The following is a 19,338-nucleotide window of genomic DNA, read 5'->3' as shown; positions in this document are numbered from 1 at the left end:
GGGTAATGTAAGACACATTTTTCAGTAGCATAACTACAATAGATGCCAGGGTAATGTAAGACACATTTTTTAGCAGCATAACTGCTACAGACGGCAGGGTAATGTAACACACGTTTTCAGCAGCATAACTGCTACAGATGTCAGGTTAATGTAACACACGTTTTCAGCAGCATAACTGCTACAGATGTCAGGGTAATGTAACACACGTTTTCAGCAGCATAACTGCTACAGATGTCAGGGTAATGTAACACACGTTTTCAGCAGCATAACTGCTACAGATGTCAGGGTAATGTAACACACGTTTTCAGCAGCATAACTGCTACAGATGTCAGGGTAATGTAATACAGACTTTAGACCAGAATTAGGAAACGCATTCCATGTTGATCCACAACTGTCCGCTTGTTACGTTATTTGGGAAATCTTCAGGAAAGAAGGTGATGATTTTTACACCAACACTGATAATAGGATTGTGCGAACCTAAAGGGGGTGTGGTTGTGTGGGGAAAAGGGGTGTGGGACTTGACATGTTGACAATGACTTCACATAACACCCCCCATTCCCCCCCCCCACACACACACACACTGTGCATATCATGTATGAATGTGAACAGTTAAAAACATATTTACCTCTTTCTGCAGTTCCATCTGATTCCATTACAAACATTTTATACGATAATCAACTTGTGTTCACAGTTTAATTAGGAGCCCCGTTTGCACACACACACACACACACACACACACACACACACACACACACACACACACACACACACCGCGTTGCAAACACTGTCAATTCGATTTTTTTAGAAATAACTTTTGAAATACACACACACACACACACACACACAGACACAGACACACACACACACACACACACACACACACACACACACACACACACCGCATCGCAAACACTGTCAATTCGCGCGCACGCATAGGAATCTGATGAATTGTTATTTAGTTCGCCCCAGTGATTCTTCGCATGGTTAAAGAAAAATCAACAACAAAAAAAGAAGAAGAAAAAAAAGGAAGTATACACGTGACCCACCTCCCTTCCCCCCCTCCCCCTTATCCCCCGTCTCTCTCTCCAAACATCTCCCAGCCCACTCTCCCTCTCCCTTTCCCTCCCACCCTACTCCCCCATCCCAACTGTCTTTCTCTGTCTCACTGTCCTGGCCATGCGGGCACCTGTCGACATACACGAGGCAGGACCTGACATGGATGACAGACGACGTGCTGTCCGGATGATCCGTTAGGTGTGTGTCCCCCCCCCCCCCTCCGCACCCCCACCCCCCGGCCTCAGTCACTGCTGCCCCCCGCCCATCACCCCTGCCTCAGTCACTACTGCCCCCCCCCCATCACCCCTGCCTCAGTCACTGCCTTCATCACCTCCATCCCCTATCACCCCTGCCTCAGTCACTGCCTTCATCACCTCCATCCCCTATCACCCCTGCCTCAGTCACTGCCGTCACCCCCCTCCCCGCCCCATCACCCCTGCCTCAATCACTGCCGTCACCCCCCCCCACCCCACCCCGCCCCATCACCCCTGCCTCAGTCACTGCCTTCATCCCCTCCACCACCCATCACCCCTGCCTCAATCACTGCCGTCACCCTCCCCCCAGCCCCATAACCACTGCCCCAGTCACTGCCTTCATCACCTCCACCCCCCATCACCCCTGCTTCAGTCACTGCCGTCACCCTCCCCCCCCCTCCCCCCCTGCTTCAGTCACTGCCGTCACCCTCCCCCCCCTCCCCCCCTGCTTCAGTCACTGCCGTCACCCCCCCCCCTCCCCCCCTGCCTGTCACTGCCGTCACCCCCCCCTCTTCCCCCCCTGCCTGTCACTGCCGTTGCTCCGGCCACACTGGGGCCAAGTCACGTCGGCCTGACATGTGTGAGAACGTATCGCGGCAACAGGGAGGACCGGGCAGGAATCCTTGGGTCCATCTGCCTGTTTGCTTGAATGTGACATGGGCTGTCTCTGTCTCTTTCTGTGTTTGTCTGTCTTTGTGTCTGTCTGTCTATCTTTGTGTGTATGTGTGTGTGCGTGTGCGCGAGCGCATGTGTGTGTGTGTGTGTTTGTGTTTGTGTGTATGTGTGTGTGCGTGACACACACACACACACACACACACACACACACATATATATATATATATATATATATATATATATATATATATATATATATTACTACTACTAATGGACATTTGTTTACCACTTTCCTCCAGAGAGCTCAAAGCGCTTTACAATAAACATTAAACACACACACACACACACACACACACACACACATACACACACACACACACACACACACACACACACACACACACACACACATACACGTGCGCGCACGCAAGCAAAGACAGAAGAAGAAAGATAATAATTTAGCGCACAACAATATAAAACAGATTCAGAGACTGCACGTATTGCATTACATAATTGCACACACACACACACACATACACACACACACACACACACACACACACACACACACACACACACACACACACACACATACACGTGCGCGCACGCAAGCAAAGACAGAAGAAGAAAGATAATAATTTAGCGCACAACAATATAAAACAGATTCAGAGACTGCACGTATTGCATTACATAATTGCACACACACACACACACACACACACACACACACACACACACACACACACACACACACACACACACAGAGAGAGACACACAGACACACACACAGACACACAGACACACACACACACACACACACACACACAACGAAAGAGAGAAAGAGTTTGCATGGCTTATAACTGAAAAGGTATGGAAGGTCTATGGATAGGCGTTTTCAAAAAAATGTGTTTTCAGACCAGTTTTAAAAGATTGAAATGAGGGAGATTGGCGAAGATCGTGAGGTGAACTGTTCCAGACAGATGGAGCTGAATAAGAAAGGGAAGAATCACCGAAGGATCGGGTTTTAACACTGATAGCAAGTAGCCGCCGTGAATCGGAAAATGATGTGAGTTGTCGTGGGGATGTGTAGGTTTAATTTAATTCCCTCAGATACTGAGGAGCAGCACCCAAAATGGAGTTGAAGGTGAGAATTGCAACTTTGTACTGAATGCGGGCAGAAACTGGAAACCAGTGGAGATAATACAGAAGATGAGTGATATTGTCAGTCTTTTTGGTTCTAAAGATTAATATTGGTGTTGCATTTTGAACTTTGTGCAGTTTATGTATTAAGTATCTGGGACAATCAGTGAGGAGTGAGTCACAATAATCAAGTCTGGACAAGACAAGAGAGCACACCAGAGTTTGTGTTGTTTGAGTAGTAAGGAGATGTCGGATGGAACTGATCTTTCGAATTTGAAAGTATGCAGCCTTGCAGAGATTGTTCACGCGTTTCTTCATTGTGGGGTTTGAATCAAACGTCACACCCAGACTTTTCACTGAAGATACAAAGTCTACATCTGAATCGCCAATTTCAAAAGAGGTAGGCAAGGAGTTGTTTATAGACAGTCTGCTTGAAGAAATGATAATAGCTTCAGTTTCACAATCATTTGATTGTAGTTTGTTTTGACTCATCCATGCCTTAACGTCAGCATGACACCGTTGAAGTGCACCAGTGGAAGAGTCAAAATCGGAAAAAAGTCGTTTCTTTGTAGAGCTGGTTATCGTCAGCAAAGGCATGATGATTTACAGAATGGTTTTTGACAACATCGAAAAGTGGTTGAGTATAGAGAATAACCAGAACTGGTCCTAACACACATCCTTGCGGAATGCCATATATAGCTGTTGATGGGAAAGGTTGATGGCCATTCACTGTGAATGTTTCTGTTCTGTTTCCAAGGTAGGGTTACCTTGGAAGGTAGGGAGCCAGAGATGCCAAAGGAGTTCAGCAAGATAGCATGGTCAATGGTATCAAAAGCAGCAGAAAGATCAAGCAATGTCAGAACACAGATTTTACAATTGTCAAGGGATGTTAAAATACTATCCATGATCTTTATAGGTGAAGTATCAGTGCAATGCTGAGGTCTGTATGCTGACTGGAAAGGGCTGAGTACACTGGTTTGAGTCGAATGGTCACTAAGCTGCAAAGGAACGAGACGATATATATATATATATATATATATATATATATATATATATATATATATATATATATATATATATATATATATATGTGTGTGTGTGTGTGTGTGTGTGTGTGTGTGTGTGTGTGTGTGTGTGTGTGTGTGTGTGTCTGGATATCTCGGCAGCTTTTGACATAATAGATCACGATATTCTTCTCAACCGTCTTCATCGTAATTTTGGAATCTCTGGTACAGCCCTCACTTGGTTCAAATCTTATCTTCCCAACTGCACTCAAAGAGTGATCATCTCAAGTTCTCATTCCGAATGCAGACCCCATCCTGTTCGATATGGTGTTCCCAAGGTTCCGTACTTGGTCCAACATTATTCATTCTGTATACTCAGCCACTGTCCGACATTATCAGTAAACATCAATGCGATGTTCACAAGTTCGCAGATGACACACAACTCACAAAGGTTCTTCCCCAAAACTACTGTATTAGCTTATCACTACTTTGAAAGTTCCCTCCTACCTTACTTATGTTCTGTCCTTTACACTCCATCCCGTTCTTTCTTCTGGAGAAAAGCTCCTTCGAGTCCCCAAAGTCTCTTCAAAGACATTCGGTCAAAGGGATTTTCAGCATCAAGCACCTTCTGTCTGGAATTCTCTTCTCCTGGAACTCCGGCACTCAATTCTGCGCTCTTTCAAAGGAAAACTTAAAACCCACCTGTTCACAATAGCCTTCGATGTAATGAAGCATAGTCCCTTGTATGTTTCCTCCTACCCTCTGCACCATCCCTGTTTCCCGCAACACTTGGTGTATTCCTGTGGTGTGTTTGCTCGTGGTCGGTGTTTGCTCTCTCTCTCTCTCTCTCTCTCTCTCTCTCTCTCTCTCTCTCTCTCTGTGTGTGTGTGTGTGTGTGTGTGTGTGTGTGTGTGTGTGTGTGTGTGTGTGTGTGTGTGTGTGTTGTGCCTTTTTCCTGTGATTATTCATATCTGAAATTTGTAGCATTGTATTGGTGTATATAGATGTTGATTTTCCACTTCTACGTCCTCTTCTTCTTCTTCTTACTCTTCGTCTTCTGTGTTCGTGGGCTGCAACTCCCATGTTCACTCGTATGTACACGAGTGGGCTTTTACGTGTATGACCGTTTTTACACCCGCCATATAGACCTTGTTAGTTAGGGAAAAAAAAGAGTAATTTGCCCTTGATCAAGCCGGAAAGATAATTCGTGGGAAGTCTCTAAAAGTGAAAGTTGCGAGTTCGTCGATTGTACTTGTGTAAATGCTTCACAATGGGTCTGGGGAAAACGGGAGGAAAGAAGTACTGTGTGTTGTTCGAACTTCAAAGGAAAAAAGGTGACGTCGCGACAAACACCAACGAACCGACTGCAAATAGCGTGGCCAGCTCAGAATCACTTCGTGAACTGAAAGGGACCCACCCTGGCGATATTCCTTCACTTTTTACGAACGAGGTCTTCAAAACAAGCACGGTATGTGACATTTTGAACCGAATATTCACTTTTTGTTTCAAAATATTTTTGTTTCAATTCAACAACCAAGCCTAAGAATGTTTTTTGGGTCTGATTTCTCAAAGAGGGATGATTATACTGTCTTCATTTCTCACACACTTACCTGCCTAATGTTTGACAATTTAACCATTAAAAGGGAGAATTACACTACATCAACTGGCCGGTCTTTTCCAACTTCCAGTCACCAGTGTTGTGTCATTCAACTGGATTTTTGTGTGTCCTTTTTTTTGTTGTAGTTGTATTTTTGTGGTCACATTCTTAGCTGTAATATTTATTCAGCAGAGATATATGCATCTCTGACACATAGCACAAAACTGGCTAGTGTACCCCTGAAACAAACACTACAAAGCATTTGCACTATACAACATTTGTCAGCGCATACTGTTATGTTACTTGCATGCACAGCAAGAACAAGGAAACTTTAGTTCAAACAAACTTAATTTTAATTCTGCATGTAGTGTGCGCAATTACACAGACAGGTGGGGAGAGGAAGAGTACGAGTGATTTCCCCTTACTACTCTTGACTCTCGACCGAAATGTATCAATAATGTAACATCCTTTTTTTTTCTTCTTTTTTTTTTTTTTAATGGACATACAATGAAAAATGAGTGAGAAATTAAACTAAAAATAACGAAACCGAAATTACAAAACCGTTTCGACACGATCGACATTTCCGACATGACCAGTTTTCCGACACGAATGACAGAGTCACTTTGAAGCAAAGATAAAGTCTTTCATTTTGGTACTCTTGATTACAGATAAAGTCTTTCATTTTGGTACTCTTGATTACAGATAAAGTCTTTCATTTTGGTACTCTTGATTACAGATAAAGTCTTTCATTTTGGTACTCTTGATTACAGATAAAGTCTTTCATTTTGGTACTCTTGATTACAGATAAAGTCTTTCATTTTGGTACTCTTGATTAAAGATAAAGTCTTTCATTTTGGTACTCTTGATTACAGATAAGGTCTTTCATTTTGGTACTCTTGATTACAGATAAAGTCTTTCATTTTGGTACTCTTGATTACAGATAAAGTCTTTCATTTTGGTACTCTTGATTAAAGATAAAGTCTTTCATTTTGGTACTCTTGATTACAGATAAAGTCTTTCATTTTGGTACTCTTGATTAAAGATAAAGTCTTTCATTTTGGTACTCTTGATTGCACGACCAGAACGAGAACGGATCAGAATCTTGGTGGGACTGGGACAGGGTGGAGACTTCACAGGGGTCAGCATGGGAGTTGGCACAGGAGCTGGCACAAGAGCTGGCACGGACTTCACAGGGCTCAACACAGGCTTCGACCGGAATTCAGGCATCTCAGTCTGGGCAGTATCAGGATGTTGCATAGCAGGTTGATCAGGTACAGGGAAATCCACTTCAGGTTCAAGGTCAGGTGAGACATGAGGAGGTTCAGAAATCAGCTTCTCAGTCTTTCTCAGGTGAACTCTATTTCGACGGTAGACAGCGCAATTTTCAGTTTCGATCTGGTATGACCGACCATCACGAGCTATGACCTTTCCTTTGGACCATTTCTTCTTTCCAAGAGCAAAGGGCTGCATGACGACGTTATCACCTTCACGCAAGGGTGCTAAGTCTTTGGCGAGTTTATCGAAGTTCAGTTTCTGTTTCTTCTGATGCAGTTTCAGTTTTTCAACTTCAGAGTAGGCATGCATACACACACATACCTCATCCTCTACCCCCTCTCTCACACACACACACACACACACGTACGTGCACAGAACACTCCTGACACTTGTGTACACTTACACCCTCGCGCACGCACACACGCACACAAACACACAGACCCACACAGACACACAAACACACACATACACACACGCAAAGAGGCTGCCACTGATTGGCCGCAAGAGGGGTGGGAAAAGACCTCTGATGCCAAGAACGTGGCGTCTAGTGTGTTGCTCAGTCTATTGTATTTGGAAAAAGCCCACAGAGACTCTGTTCCGTTTTGGAGAAATTTGCGCAGTGTTTTTTTTTAATTTTTATTATTATTTTTTTTAATGATGCCGATATTTGTTTGATTTGCAAAGCATCGTGCTCTACCTTTCATACTAGACTTACGGCCGCTCCCTCTCTCTACCTTTATTTCTTTGAGGCGATCGATGGTGTGATGGCCTTGTACCTGTTCTTTTATATATTCTTTGACTTTTCTGAGGATCTCCGATTTTCGTAGATGTAGGCCGCTCGTTGTTGTTGCGTTACCAGCAAGTCTGTCAGCTCGCTCATTTCCCTTAACACCTGCATGTCCCGGGCAGTGTGACCATGTAAGTTTGTTTTTTTAAATCTGAAAGTTGCGCATTGGCTTATGCCACTCGGGGCTTCCAATTCCATTTTCAATTTTCTGTATGAGGTTTATTGAGTCCGTTAGAATCATGGCATGTTGGTTTCCGGGCATATGGATAGACGATAGCCACTGGAGGGCATGTGTCACAGCTTCAACTTCCATCTGGAGGTTGTGACTTTGTAGGCAGCATTCTCTTCCCTAATTCATTGTTTTTCCATTTTGTTTCGCAGTGAATCCCCAACCAGATTGGTCTTTGGTGACTGAGCCATCTGTGTATATGATAGGTCAGGTCAGGTCATTAGATCTGCTACTGGTAACCTGTAATCCAGTACAACCTGTTCAGGGTCGGGTTGCCGGCGACTAAACCGGCACTCCCACCGCTCCCTTCCGGGACTGGTGAGGCGGGTGGCTAGACACCCTTATGGAGAATAAAAGGGCGTCGGCTCAGGAGAGCCACTGACGGCCATCTAGCTCCACCGTGCTGTGTGCATGCCACACGCAGTTGGCCCCCGGGGTGTGTCTACCCATGTATGCGAAGTCTGGATCCGGCAGAATCTGCGGAAGAAACCTATCGGTTCAACGGAGAGGAAGGCGGTTACAGCAACGCATTGTGGAGTGCAGAGAGCAAGATGAGACACCGAAGGATATCTTGGTCATCCACTGCATCCGTGCTCATCCTCCAGTCGTCTCGACCCATGGAAATTGGTGGACCCGGACGAGAGAGTGAGGTCGACGTTGCGCAGCTCCTCTTCACTTTAAACAAACTCATCGCGCAAGTCATCAGTCATCCTAAATGACCTTTCATCCTTCATCATTTTATCACCCCCAAGTCCTGTGGCGACAGGCGAGCGACGAAGCGACCTAACCATTGCTGCCATCCCTAAAGCAGACAAGCTCATCATTCTTGGGGACTTCAATGCTAGGGTTGGCTCTGACTACATCTCCTGGGATGGAGTGATTGGAAAGCACGGTGTGGGCCACTGCAACCCAAATGGATTGCTTTTGCTTCAGACCTGTGCAGAGCACGAACTGCTGATAACCAACACAGTTTTCTGCCTCCATACCCGTAACAGGACGTTATGGATGCACCCTCGCTCAAAGCATTGGCATCTCATCGATTATGTCATCGTCAGGAAAAGGGATAGGCAAGATGTACGTGTAACAAAGACCATGTGCGGTGCCAAGTGTTGGACAGACCATCGGCTTGTAGTCTCGAAGCTGAATATTCGAATCCAGCCCAAGAGACGCCTCCAAGGCCAAAAGGCTCCAAAACGGCTCAACATCGCAAAGCTGAAAAACATCACCATCAAACAGTCCTTTGTGGAGCTGCTGGAAGATCGTCTGGAATCCGCCTCTCTGGACAACCAGAATGTGGAGTCTGACTGGAGGACCCTGCGTGAGCTGATCTATAGTACAGCTTCAGAGACCCTGGGACCCATGACCAGAAAGCACAAAGACTGATTTGATGAAAACTGTGATGAAATCAAGCAGCTTCTGGATGAGAAACGCCGTCTGCATCAAGCCTACCTGAGCAACCCAAAGTCCACATCAAAAAAGGATGTGTACAATGCCATCCGCAGGACTGTTCAGCAAAAGTTACGCCAGATGCAGGATAAGTGGCGGAGTGACAAAGCTGATGAAATCCAGGGATATGCTGACAGGCACGATATGAAGAGGTTCTATGATGCCTTAAAAGAAGTCTACGGCCCCACATCCTCAGGATCATCCCCCCTCCTCAGTGCAGATGGGAATACCTTGATCACTGAGAAGGAGAAAATTCTCGAACGATGGGCTGAGCACTTCAACAGTGTCTTAAATCGCCCTTCCTCCATAAATGATGAAGCCATAGACCGTCTCCCACAAGTCCCCACCAACGAAGCACTGGACGATCCGCCAACACTTCTTGAGACCCAGAAAGCAATCCGTCTGCTATCCAGTGGCAAAGCACCTAGCTCAGACTCCATACCAGCAGAGGTCTACAAGGATGGAGGCACTGTGCTGACTGAGAAGCTTCATCAGCTGTACTCATTCATGTGGAAAGAAGAGACGATCCCCCAGGATTTCAAAGATACATCTATCATTCACTTGTACAAGCAAAAGGGGAACCGGCAAGCCTGTGATAACCATCGGGGCATTTCCTTGCTCTCCATCGCAGGCAAGATACTTGCCAGGATCCTACTAAACCGCCTCACAGCACACCTTGACCAAGGTCATTTGCCTGAGAGCCAATGTGGATTCCGGAAAGAGCGCGGAACCACCGACATGGTGTTTGCTGGAAGGCAGCTGCAAGAGAAATGTCAGGAGCAAAATGCTGATCTGTTCTCCATCTATGTCGACCTCACTAAGGCCTTCGACACCGTGAGTAGAGAGGGACTGTGGAAGATCATGGCCAAGTACGGATGCCCTCGGAAATTTATTTCCTTGGTCAGCCAATTCCATGAAGGCATGCAGGCTCGAGTCCAGGACAATGGCGAAACATCTGCTCCTTTTGCTGTCACAAATGGTGTCAAGCAAGGCTGCGTCCTGGCTCCAACGCTGTTCAGCCTCATGTTCTCTGCAATGCTTACTGATGCCTTCAGAGATGGCGATGTTGGAATCAGCCTAAAGTACCGAACAGATGGCAAGCTGTTCAACCTCAGAAGGCTTCAAGCAAAAACGAAGGTCATGACAGACATCATCAGAGACTTTTTGTTTGCTGATGATTGTGCCCTCAACGCTGGATCTGAAGCTGACATGCAACTCAGCGTCGACAAGTTTGCCACTGCCAGCAGGAACTTCGGCCTTACCATCAGCACGAGGAAAACTGAAGTTCTCCATCAGCCAGCCCCAGGGAAACCCTACGTTGAGCCCAACATCACAGTCAACGGTCAGAGGCTCAGTGCGGTGGAGCGGTTCACATACATTGGCAGCACACTGTCACGAAATGCGACCATCGACGATGAAGTGAACGTCAGGATTGCAAGAGCAAGCGCAACTTTTGGTAGACTCAATGCAAATGTCTGGAACAGAAGAGGCATTAGTCTTGAGACCAAGCTAAAGGTCTACAGAGCAGTAGTTCTCCGCACACTACTGTACGGCTGCGAAACTTGGACAGTGTACCAACGACATGCCAAGAAGCTGAACCACTTCCACACAACATGCCTCAGGAAGCTACTGAACATCAAGTGGCAAGAAATGACCCTAGACACAGAGGTGCTCGCAAAAGCCACCCTTCCCAGCATCTTCACCATCCTGATGCAGTCCCAGCTTCGCTGGGCTGGACACGTGGCGCGCATGCCAGACCATCGGCTGCCCAAAAGGCTCTTCTATGGCGAGCTGCAACAAGGGAAGAGATCACACGGAGGTCAGAAGAAGCGCTTCAGAGATACTCTGAAAGTCTCTCTGAAAGCGTTTGATATCAACCCTGACTCCTGGGAGGAATCTGCAGTGGACCGTGACAAATGGCGCGCTGCTGTGCACAAAGGCGCCAAGTTGTGCGAGGCCAACAGGACTGCTGCAGCTGTTCAGAAGAGGCAGGCCAGAAAGTCACGGGCAAACAATCTCCCTGACAATGATATGCCTGTCTTTGTCTGCCCCAACTGTCAGCGAACATTTCGTGCGCAGATTGGACTATTCAGCCATCTGCGCACTCACAGATAGATTCATGAGCATCCTCCCCCCCACCCCACCACCACCCTCCCCCCATCCCCCATCTGGATGACAACGATGGTCATCATTGATCTTGATGGACACACCACCACCACCACACCACATATGATGATGTCCTCTTCTTTACTGTTTTCTTCTGAGTAGCTTCACTTCTGCATCAGTTTTGCCTTCTGAACATTCCCGAAAATGTTTTCCTAGAGTGGGTGAAATGGCTGTGTTGAATAGGTGATTGAGGTTTTCGGGGTTTTTCTCCCATTCTTTTGTTTCTTTCAGGCCTTGTTGTCGGCATACTAGCTGGATTGTGTCTTCTGCTTGCCCCATCCATGATCTTTCTCGTCCTAGACGGCAGAAGGTTCTTTGCGTCATGCAGTGGGTTTTGAGGGTTTTCTAATGCTCTGAAGTAGGTCTTAACCTGCTCCAACTTGTTTCTGGCCTGCACTGAAGGAAGGTCAAGCAGGTATCGCATGGTTTCCGTGGGCGTGTCTTTTGTTGTTCGAAGGATCAGCCTCATAGCTTCATTTTGAACTCTTTCTAATTTTAGGAGGTTGCTTTGAGATGGTGTTGTTAGCCCAAGTCCGTAGTCGATCACACTGAGGACGAGTGATTGGTATAGCAGGAAGAGGTGGCGTTGTTCAATACCTTTGGTTGCCAATGCTTTTAAGGTCTTCTTCAAGCAGAGGTAGATGAAAGTGATTGTAAAGGCTTTAAGGTCTTCTTCAAGCAGAGGTAGTTGAAAGGGATTCTGAAGGCTTTAAGGTCTTCTTCAAGCAGAGGTAATTGAAAGGGATTGTAAAGGCTTTAATGTATTCTTCAAGCAGAGGTAGATGAAAGTGATTGTAAATGCTTTATGATCTTCTTCAATCAGAGGTATATGAAAGTGATTGTAAAGGCTTTAATGTCTTCTTCAAGCAGACGTAGTTGAAAGGATTCTGAAGGCTTTAAGGTCTTCTTCAAGCAGAGGTAATTGAAAGGGATTGTAAAGGCTTTAATGTATTCTTCAAGCAGAGGTAGATGAAAGTGATTGTAAAGGCTTTAAGGTCTTCTTCAAGCAGAGGTAATTGAAAGGGATTGTAAAGGCTTTAAGGTCTTCTTCAAGCAGAGGTAGATGAAAGTGATTGTAAAGGCTTTAAGGTCTTCTTCAAGCAGAGTTAGATGAAAGGGATTTTAAAGGCTTTAAGGTCTTCTTCAAGCAGAGTTAGTTGAAAGGGATTGTGAAGGCTTTAAGGTCTTCTTGACGCAGATGAAAGTGATTGTAAAGGCTTTAAGGTCTTCTTCAAGCAGAGTTAGTTGAAAGGGATTGTGAAGGCTTTAAGGTCTTCTTGACGCAGAGGTAGATGAAAGTGATTGTAAAGGCTTTAATGTCTTCTTCAAGCAGAGGTAGATGAAAGGGATTGTAAAGGCTTTAATGTCTTCTTGAAGCAGAGGTAGTTGAAAGGGATTGTAAAGGCTTTAAGGTCTTTTTCAAGCAAAGGTAGTTGAAAGAGATTCACCTTCACCTTCACCTCTCCCGTAGTCTGGGTTCAGACCGTTGGGGCACCGCTGCTGACCTGACCACCACCCCTCTCCACTCTTCACGGTTTTCTGATTTCCTCAGGGCGTCACCGAGCGTCAAGCCTGTCCACCCCCGGATTTTGTCTTCCCATCTCTTCTTCTGCCGTCCTCTCCTTCTGCCTCCTTGTACGGTGCCTTGCAGGAACGTTTTGGCAAGACCAGATGATCGGGAGATGTGTCCATACCACCTAAGTTTGCGTTTCTTCACTATGGACAGAAGGTCTTCGTAGGGTCCAATACTTTGCTTGATTCTGTTCTTCACTTCCGTGTTAGTGATGTGGTCTCTGTAGGAGATGCCAAGTAGTCTACGAAAGCATCTCATCTCGACAGCTTGGATTCTTCTCTCGATGTCTGCGGTCAGGGTCCAAGTCTCGCAGGCGTAGAGCAATATTGATATAACCAGGGAACGCATCAGTCTGATTTTTGAGCTGAGAGCGATGTTTTTGTTGTTCCAGATGGTGTTCAGCTTGTTGAGTGCCGTTGTTGTTTGGGCAATTCTCGAGAGTACTTCTGGTTTAGATCCTTCATCTGACACGATTGCTCCCAGATATTTGAAGCTGTGGACTGTTTTAAGCTTTTCGTCGTTGACTTTGATGTCAATGCTGATGCCGTTGGTGTTGTTAGTCATCAGTTTGGTTTTGTCCGCACTGATTTGCATTCCATACGATGTGGAGGCTTTGTCCAGATGTTCGACCAGGCTTGCCAGTTCTTCTTCTTTTCCAGCCAGTCCATCAATGTCGTCGGCAAAACATAGGTTTGTGATTGTTCTGCCACCTATGCTGACTGTTCCTTCATGCTCTTCCAGTGCGTCAGTCATTATTCTTTCTAAGAAGATGTTGAAGAGTGTTGGGGAGAGTAGACAGCCTTGTCTCACTCCGACTGTGGTTCTGAACCAGTCCCTGATGCTATTGTTGAGGTAGACGGCGCTGGTGGCTTTGTCATAGAGGTGCTGTATCAGTCTGATCAGGTTGGCGTTGATGTTGTACAGATTCATGGTAGCCCACAAAGCTGCATGCCAGACCCTGTCAAATGCCTTCTTACAATCAATGAAGACGTGGTAGAGGTCTTGTTGGTGTTGATGGTACCTCTCACATAGCAACCTCAAGTTGAAGATTTGTTCAGTTGTGCTCCTTCCTGGTCTGAAACCTGCCTGTTCTTCAGCAATGATGTTTTCTGCTTGTGGTTTCAGTCTGTTAAGCAGGATCTTCAACATGACTTTGCTGGGATGACTAATCAGGCTGATGGTGCGGTAGTTTTGACACTGCTGGAGATTGCCCTTTTTGGGAAGGGTGATGATCAGTGATTGTGTCCACGGTGTGGGCCATTCCCCTGTTTGCCAGATCTTGTTGCAGATTTTCAGTAGCACATCTATCATAACTTCACCCCCTGCTTGGACCAGTTCTGATGGGATGTTGTCCACTCCTGCCGATTTCCCTTTTTTCAGCGATGCTATTGCTGCCTCTATTTCTTCACGGAGTATGGGGTGATTACTGTTATCAGTGGCTGGTGGAACATTCAGTATTGCTGGATCACCTGTGGTCTGTATGTTGTATAGCTCTGAGCAGTATTCTGTCCATCACTTTAGGATGTCTTGTTCTTCTGTTAGACATTTTCCATCCTTGGTCTGGATGTTGGACATAGTTCTACCTTGCCTTGTGTTGGTAAGTTCTTTCACAACTTGGTAGGCTTTCTTGCTGTTGTTTCTTGTCAGGTTTTCCTCTATGTCCTGGCATTTTCCTTCAGTCCAATTCTCCTTTGCCTTCTTCATGCTTCTCTTGATTTCGGTGTTAACTGCTTTGTACTGTTTTGCCCCTTCTTCTTCATTCTTTTTCTTTTTCAGGTCTCTACGTTTGTCACACAGCTGTAGGATGTCGTCCGTGACCCAGGGCTTCTTTTTGATGCGTTGTTTTCCAAGAGTTGTTTGGGCTGTTTCAGTTACAGCTGCGTTGAAGTCGCTTACGAGTGAATCCAGGTCGGCGTCATCTGCATCGAGAGTGATGAGTGGCGCGAATTTCCCACCAATCATGGCTTGGAATGCCTCTTGTACTTCAGGATCTTTCAATTTTTCCAGGTCGAACTTCAGTCTTGAGAAGCTTTGTTTCTTTGTTTTCTTCAGTTGGAGTTTGAAGGTCATCATTACCAAGTCGTGGTCACTTGCAATGTCAGCTCCTGGGAAACTTCTTGTCTTGGCAATGTTCACGCTAGACTGGAAACGCTTCTTTACCATGATGTAGTCTATTTGGTTGTGGTGATCTCCTCCAGGGCTGTGCCATGTCCATCTTCTGGATGCTTTGTGTGGTCCAAATGTGTTTGTTGTCTTCAGGTTGTTGAAGCAGGCAAATTCCAGGAGTCTCAAACCTCTTTCATTTGTAGCGTTGTTACCATATCGTCTACATGTGCCCTTCCAGGTGTTGAGGAGTCTTCTCCGATCTTGGCGTTCCAGTCACCTTGTACTACTATGATGTCTTTCTTTGGTGTCTGATCAAGGGTTTCTTGTAGTTGTTCGTAGAACTCCTCAACTTCATCATCGCTGTAATCAGATGTTGGAGCATATGCTTGTATGATGGTGATGTTGAATGGGGATGCCCTCAGGCGGATGGTAGTGAGCCTGCTGGATATTGGTCGGCAGCCCGTGACAGTGTTAACAATGTCTTTGTGGATCAGGAACCCTACTCCGTGTTCGTGTTTGTCCTCTCTACCACTGTAAAATAGTCTGTGGCCTTCAAGTGTGGGTATTTCACTGATGTTTTTCCATCGTGTTTCACAGAGTCCTAGGATGTGCCAGCGATATTTGTTCATTGCATGTGTCAGTTCTTCCAATTTTCCTGGCGTCCTTAGTGTTCTGACATTCCACGTGCCAATAGAGATGTTGTTCCTGGCCCGGAGCTTGTTGTTGTGTGGTCCACCAGTAGCACATTTGTCACCTCCATCCTGGTTTGCAATGGAAGGCGCGGTCCTTGTTGACCCGGGCGACGACCGAGCCGGTATGGGTTGAGTAGTGGTCGTCATTCATGCGGTGAGTCTTGGGCAGAAAAGCATGGCGGAGCCCATCCCTCTCCATGCTAAACTGGTCTAGCTGCGGCTTTCCGAAAGAGATTGTAAAGGCTTTAAGGTCTTCTTCAAGTAGAAGTAGATGAAAGTGATTTTAAAGGCTTTAAGGTCTTCTTCAAGCAGAGGTAGATGAAAGTGATTGTAAAGGCTTTAAGGTCTTCTTCAAGCAGAGGTAGATGAAAGTGATTGTAAAGGCTTTAAGGTCTTCTTCAAGCAGAGGTAGATGAAAGTGATTGTAAAGGCTTTAAGGTCTTCTTCAAGCAGAGGTAGATGAAAGTGATTGTAAAGGCTTTAAGGTCTTCTTCAAGCAGATGTAGATGAAAGTGATTGTAAAGGCTTCCAGCTGAAGTAGTTGAAAGTGATTGTAAAGGCTTCAAAGTCTTCCTCAAGCAGTTGTTGAAAGCGTTTGTGAAGGCTTCAAGGTGTTCTACAAGCAATATTTGAAAGCGTTTGTGAAGGCTTCAAGGTGTTCTACAAGCAATATTTGAAAGCGTTTGTGAAGGCTTCAAAGTGTTCTTCAAGCAGTTGTTGAAAGCGTTTGTGAAGGCTTCAAGGTGTTCTTCAAGCAATATTTGAAAGCGTTTGTGAAGGCTTCAAAGTGTTCTTCAAGCAATATATGAAAGCGTTTGTGAAGGCTTCAAAGTGTTCTTCAAGCAGAAGTAGTTCAAGGTGATTCTGAAAGCTTAAAGATCTTCTTCAGGCAGAAGACGTTGAAAGTGTTTGTGAAGGCTTCAAGGTCTTCTTCAAGCAAAAGAAGTTGAAAGTGTTTGTGAAGGCTTCAAGCTCTTCAACAAGCAGAAGTAGCTGAAAGCGACTGTAAAGGCATCATGATGAAAAACTGATTAATAAGCAAAACAACGAATAAAGAAAGAACTGAAACAACGCATACGCAGGCCTACTTGAACAGTGTGATAATGAAATAAACAGCTGCATTTCTCTGAAGCATAGGCTGCATTGACTGCATACAGACCCACGTGCTCTTGAATATTACACCATACCCAACCAATTTCACACCACACACACACACACAAACAAACACGCGCGCGCGTCCTCATATAATACAAATACACTGGCAACACATACATATACAAAACATTTCACAAATGATAATAGAAGCAGCGGACTCAGACCAGTATTACTCTTAATCTTCTAGGCAGAGAATGAGTCTTATTTTGTTTCTGAAATACGTTGTATTCGTAATATGTTTTCAGTGGATGGTACATTATTCCATAAATGTTCACCCGAGAGCAGCAAACAGGATTGTGATTTTTTCTCGTTCTAGGTATATATAACGTGGTTGTGTGTATGTTGTAATACCTAAGTCTGTTTGGGAGCATTGCCATATATGTATATATCTGTGTATATAATACACACACACACACACACACACACACAGAGAGAGAGAGAGAGAGAGAGAGGACACCAAAGCACACATTTTCAGTTCACCCAAAGATACGCTTGCAACGGCATCATTCCATTCAATCATCATATCATGTAACCCGAAACAGGACAAAACAAAACAAATAAACCACCACCAACAACAACAATAATACACCACAACGACGACGACGACGCAGAAGAAGAAGAAAGAAAGAATAGTCACCTTTCACCGTGCAACCCGATCGATAGCTTGCATCCACCACTTCACCACGCAGCGACGAACTAGCGGTGGACTGTTCTGTCAACTATAAACTGCCTCTCTGTCTTTCCCCTCTCTGTGTCAGCACTCGCTTTCTCAAACTAACTCACTGTTTGCCGCCCTGGTCCACAGCAACTCCCCGCCCCCTCCCGTCTCTCTCTCTCCCTGTCTTATTCTCTGTCTCTCTGTCTGTCTCTCTTTGCCTCTGTCTTTGTCTTCCTGTCTCTTTCTTTCTCTGTACCTGTCTCTGTCTGTCTGTCTTTGTTGGCGTCCCCTGCACAGTATTGTGTCAACGTCGCTCGCTTTCCCCCGTCTTTTTTTTTTTTTTTTTTTTTTTTCGCACTGCGTTCCAGCCATTCTTCTCCCCGTCCTTTTTCCCACCCCCTTCCCCCTCCGCTTCCCTCCCTTTCCTCTCCCCTCCCTCCCCCTATGCGACCCCACCCCATACCCCCTCCATCACAGACACACCTGGTCTCAGTTATACAACCACCACGTCAGCTGCAAGGTGCATTTATTGTTTTGTGGTTCTTTCGCTCCCCCCACCCCCACTCTTCCCTTCCTCTCTCCCTTTCTCTCCACCCCACTCCCCCCCCCTCTCTATCTCTCTCTCTGTGTCTGTCACTCTGTCTCTCTCTGCGTCACTGGTGCTGTTGATGGAGGTTGGCCGGCAATTAATCTTGAGCGAGACAGAACTGGAAAGACTGATGAGCTTGTCGCTCCGTGTGGCTCTTGGTTGTGTGTTTTGGCTTGCTTGCTTGCTTGGTTGTGAGCGAGTCAGTTAATTGGTTGGTAGCTTGGCTGGTTGTTTGGTAGGTAGGTGGGTTCACTGTTAATATCGGTTCGGTACAATAAGCGCGTATCCATGTTAACAGGTATGTTTTACCGTATGTAATCTGTATTTCAAAATGTGCATTTGTGTGTGTGTGTGTGTGTGTGTGTGTGTGTGTGTGTACGCGCGCGCGCTACACTCTGTAGCATACTTTTTAATCCTGTGATTTTCAGTGAAGAGAATAATCATATATATATATATATATATATATATATATATATATATATATATATATATATATATATATATGAGTAGATACAGAAATATACATTATTTTCTTTTCAAGCGGCCTAGCCACGCACAAGAGAGGTGTGCCCAAGACCGACAGACAAGCGGTATTATACACAACGCTGCTGACACTGCCATCCGTCTCCATCTGTCTTCTGACCCGACAATCTGACAGCGTTGTTCGCCGCTGAATTGTCCCTTCCGCCAAACTGTTGCCAGCGACAATTTACCAGGCCCTGCCTGGGTTAAAATTAACTGATGAATTGTCGTCGGCAACAATTCAGCAGACCCATGACTAATCAGCGGTTAACAAATCAGTCTCCGCCGAAGTGTCGTCGTTCAGCAATAGATGAGCGAAATCGACGACAGTTCAGGGTTGACTTTAATAGCCTCTAATTTGTCGTGGTTATTTTCTTCAGTCACAGTTCATGACTTTGACACTTTGCGTTGCATCATTTTACAAGAGAGGCAAGGCCTTCAAGACTCACTTGTGATACACTTTTTAAATAAGCT

The 19,338-nt window shown here is 45.5% G+C and overlaps 1 protein-coding gene across 1 annotated transcript in view; it reads right to left on the bottom strand.

Annotated features, from left to right (window-relative positions):
- LOC143295088 (carbohydrate sulfotransferase 8-like) overlaps window positions 1–17,914 on the bottom strand; it is a 32,105-nt gene extending 14,191 nt beyond the window's left edge. The window contains exon 1 of the mRNA XM_076606652.1: window positions 17,733–17,914. The gene's annotated coding sequence lies outside the window, so the exon portion shown is untranslated. The remainder of the gene's footprint in view (window positions 1–17,732) is intronic.
- Between the last annotated feature and the right edge of the window lie 1,424 nt (window positions 17,915–19,338).

Source organism: Babylonia areolata, chromosome 20, assembly GCF_041734735.1.
Source record: "Babylonia areolata isolate BAREFJ2019XMU chromosome 20, ASM4173473v1, whole genome shotgun sequence".
Taxonomy (NCBI): Eukaryota; Metazoa; Mollusca; class Gastropoda; order Neogastropoda; family Buccinidae; genus Babylonia; species Babylonia areolata.
Note: the sequence above shows the minus strand (reverse complement) of the source record. Positions and strands in the feature narration are given on the sequence as shown.